Below are 4,454 nucleotides of genomic sequence, written 5' to 3'. Positions count from 1 at the left end.
CTCTCTTTCCTCTTTCTTCCTCTTTTTCCTCTTTTTTCCTCTCTTTCCTCTTTCTTTCCTCTTTCTTCCTCTTTTTCCCCTCTCTTCCTCTTTTTCCCCTCTCTTCCTCTTTTTCCCCTCTCTTCCTCTTTTTCCCCTCTCTTCCTCTTTTTCCCCTCTCTTCCTCTTTTTCCCCTCTCTTCCTCTTTTTCCCCTCTCTTCCTCTTTTTCCCCTCTCTTCCTCTTTTCCCCTCTCTTCCTCTTTTTCCCCTCTCTTCCTCTTTTCCCCTCTCTTCCTCTTTTTCCCTTCTCTTCCTCTTTTTCCCCTCTCTTCCTCTTTTTCCCCTCTCTTCCTCTTTTTCCCCTCTCTTCCTCTTTTTCCCCTCTCTTCCTCTTTTTCCCCTCTCTTCCTCTTTTTCCCCTCTCTTCCTCTTTTTCCCCTCTCTTCCTCTTTTTCCCCTCTCTTCCTCTTTTTCCCCTCTCTTCCTCTTTTTCCCCTCTCTTCCTCTTTTTCCCCTCTCTTCCTCTTTTTCCCCTCTCTTCCTCTTTTTCCCCTCTCTTCCTCTTTTTCTCCTCTCTTCCTCTTTTTCTCCTCTCTTCCTCTTTTTCTCCTCTCTTCCTCTTTTTCTCCTCTCTTCCTCTTTTTCTCCTCTCTTCCTCTTTTTCTCCTCTCTTCCTCTTTTTCTCCTCTCTTCCTCTTTTTCTCCTTTCTTCCTCTTTTTCTCCTCTCCTCCTCTTTTTCTCCTCTCTTCCTCTTTTTCTCCTCTCTTCCTCTTTTTCTCCTCTCTTCCTCTTTTTCTCCTCTCTTCCTCTTTTTCTCCTCTCTTCCTCTTTTTCTCCTCTCTTCCTCTTTTTCTCCTCTCTTCCTCTTTTTCTCCTCTCTTCCTCTTTTTCTCCTCTCTTCCTCTTTTTCTCCTCTCTTCCTCTTTTTCTCCTCTCTTCCTCTTTTTCTCCTCTCTTCCTCTTTTTCTCCTCTCTTCCTCTTTTTCTCCTCTCTTCCTCTTTTTCTCCTCTCTTCCTCTTTTTCTCCTCTCTTCCTCTTTTACTCCTCTCTTCCTCTTTTTCTCCTCTCTTCCTCTTTTTCTCCTCTCTTCCTCTATTTCTCCTCTCTTCCTCTTTTTCTCCTCTCTTCCTCTTTTTCTCCTCTCTTCCTCTTTTTCTCCTCTCTTCCTCTTTTTCTCCTCTCTTCCTCTTTTTCTCCTCTCTTCCTCTTTTTCTCCTCTCTTCCTCTTTTTCTCCTCCTTTCCCCTCCTTTCCTCCTTTCCCCTCCTTTCCTCTTTCCCCTCTCCCAATCCTGGTGGTGTCTAATCTGTTTCTGGTGTATGTTTCCACTCCATCCCCCCCCCTTACCTCAAATGGCCGCACTGCTGATACCGCACGTGAACAGGCTGAATGCCTAAACTCGGTGGTTGCATCAAAATCTTGTGTCCGAAACCCATCGCTTTCTGTACCCACCTTACCCAGTCGCACCTAACTGTCGCTGGATTCTGTGTCCTCTTCTTCTGACAAAGTGGACAGCTTGCTGTCAAACCTCGACTCAGATTGTGTAACCAAACCACACAGCATCAGCCCACGTGTCCTCAAAGCCTGCTCTTCTGCTCTTGCTCACCCTCTCTCTGTTCTATTCAACCCACCCCCCCCAAAAAAAGATCACTGCAACTACAGACCAATCGGCCTTCTCCCAATCATCAGCAAGGTTATGGAATCCATCATCACTTCAGACATTATATCCTTCCTCTTTTCCAATGGCCTGATGCCCAATAATCAATTTGGTTTCAGACCAAGTCACTCCACTCTGGATATGCTGCTTCTGGTCTCCCAACAATGGATGGAGATCCTCAATGCCGGACATGAAATCAGAGCCATCTCCCTCGACATATCGCGTGCTTTTGACATGGTCTGGCACCCTGTCCTACTCACCAAACTCTCTTCCTTTGGTATCCAAGGCCATATACACTCATGGCTGACAGACTTCCTCTCCAGTCGCAGTCAATGTGTGGCCCTAAATGGAGTTCTTTCATCCCCTCTTCCTGTCCAGGCTGGAGTTCCTCAAGGCAGCGTTCTGGTTTTCATCAATGATCTCTCCGACTGGAAAATCCACTCTATCTCTTTACTGATGACTCCACCCGCTGCCATACCATCTGTCATCCCTCAGACCGGCAAGCAGCAGCTTCTTCGCTCACTGCAGCTTTGGGTAAAATCGCAAACTGGTCCAACACATGGAACATGTCTTTTAATCCGGAGAAATCTCACACTCTCACTTTGTCTCTCTGAAAGGACCATCTGGACCCCCCCCCCCCAATCTACTTTTTCAACAATCCTCTGGAAAAAGTCCTTTCTTTCAGGCTTCTGGATCTCACTATCTGCCATGATCTTTCCTGGGAAAGCCACATTTCAAACCTGGCCTCCAAAGCCAGTCTCCGACTGGGAATCCTCCGTTGTGCAAAGTCCTTCCTCGGTCCACCTGAGCTCCTGACCACTTACAAAGCTTTCGTCCGCAACCTGATAGAGTACTGCTCTCCCCTCTGGGCTTTACGCTGTGGAAACCAAGGCATTTCGGATCATTGGCATCTCCTGCGATGAGGCTGAGTCTTTGGGCCTCTTGCTCTCTCACCACAGGCAGGTCGGTGGTCTTTCTGTCTTCTACCGTCTCCTCTCCGGTCTTGCCCCCCTGCTCTGTCTGTGATTTGTCCCCACCATATTTCTGCAGGGCACTCAAAGTCCGCCAACAACCACCCCTGGTAAAACTACCAAAATCATGAATCGCTACTCACCTTCACTCTTTCATTCCTCTCTTTTACCTCCTTTTGAATAAACTCCCTCTCTCTGTTCAATTCCACTCTTCCCTCCAGGCCTTCAAAATGGCTGTTCACCACCACCTCTTGTCGTCCCCCATCCAAATCCTCGATCTTTTCTACCCCCTTTAATCCACCCCAAACCCACCTCCTTCAAATTCCCTGCTTTCCTTCCTGAAATTTCCTGTAATGTCCATCTTGTATACCGTGTGTTCCCCGCCCCATCCCTCTCCCTTCCACAGATCTCCTGATGTCTCTGTTCCCCACTGTTTTGTCCTTCCCAATCCCACCCTTCTTGCCTCGTGCCCCCCCCCCCTTGCTGTGTGTTGTGTGTTGGCTCTCAAACGAGCCTCGACAAGGTATACAAAAAAATAAAAGTCTGAAATATTTGACATTTTGGTTGTCTTGGAGTTTGTTTAACATGACAGTTCAGTGATTGTTCATCATGTGCCAAGTGACCCGTTACCTATCAACTGTTCCGTTGGAGTATTTAAGCCACTTAGTGCTAATATGGTCGAGCACTTGCTGTCATTGAATCCTATATCGATCGACGTGAACAAAGTTGAGGGACCACTCACTGCATTGGCCACTTGTTCTGTGGTGCAACAAGTTGTGTGATTGGCTTGCTGAAAATGTGAAATTATATTTTCCAGGACGTTTACCTTTTTAGTACAATCTTCCATGATACGACATGTCACTTTGGTGTAGACAAATACAAATAAAAATTAAATGCTTAGTTTTTTAACAGTTTTGTGGATTGCTTGGTGAAGTCACTTGGTGTGCTTTCTCCATGCTTCAACAGTCATACTATGGTTCAATACTGGAGGTCGGAAGGAAAAATATAATTTATGATCACAATGAGTTAAAAGTGTTTTCAGTTGCTATGAAGTAATAAATTGCCACATCATGGCAGGGAAGATGAGGTACACATGTTTGCTCTAAGCTGTCTTGCCTGGGTTTGAATCCTGACCCAGTTATAAGCTGTCATCCCAGTGTTTCATAGGCAGGGTGATTCATCAATGTGCATCCTGTCCCTTGGATGGATGTTAAACTGGTTGTCACATCTGCTGGAATCCCTCTCCCTCTCTCGATCCCGTCTCGTCTCGTATCATCTCCATGTATTTTCAATTATATTCACTTGTTGAATTGTTGCTGGTACTTTATAAATTTATATTTTTGCACTGTAGTTGAATTGGCTGTCAGTAATGTTTCCATTTTCTTAAGAGTCTTTTGACCTACATCTTGATAAAAGAAATATCTTGCTATAAAAAAAGGTCTTGCTCGCTGCATAGAAACAGGGTGACCTGGTTGACAACACTGCAACTTTTGCCATGATTGTGTCATTCTCTCCCCCTCACTCAAATTGGCCACGTATTGCAGTTCTGAGTTCTTTCGCCTCGTGCTTATCAGCTCATCCCGTAGTTGAATTGCCAAATGTCTCACCCTCCCATTTTTTTGGATGTCAAATTGTGCACAACAGGGATTATATCGGGCTTCTGTTTCGGTGAATCATTGAATGCTTTACCTCTGAAAATATCAAATTAAAGATTCTCCTTTTGTATGCTGATCCAACTTGTGGAAATTGAGTTCTTTTCCACCACATCTCTTCCCTTCTCTCCCTTCTCTCCCCTCTTAATATCCCTGTCTGCGAAGCGACAGATTGTATTTGCGAGTGTATAA

Source organism: Eptatretus burgeri, chromosome 4 (assembly GCF_056783735.1).
Source record: "Eptatretus burgeri isolate ZD-2024b chromosome 4, Ebu_testis_v1, whole genome shotgun sequence".
In the NCBI taxonomy this organism is placed as follows: domain Eukaryota; kingdom Metazoa; phylum Chordata; class Myxini; order Myxiniformes; family Myxinidae; genus Eptatretus; species Eptatretus burgeri.
The sequence above is the reverse complement of the archived record's forward strand: the minus strand, read 5'-3'. Positions refer to the sequence as shown.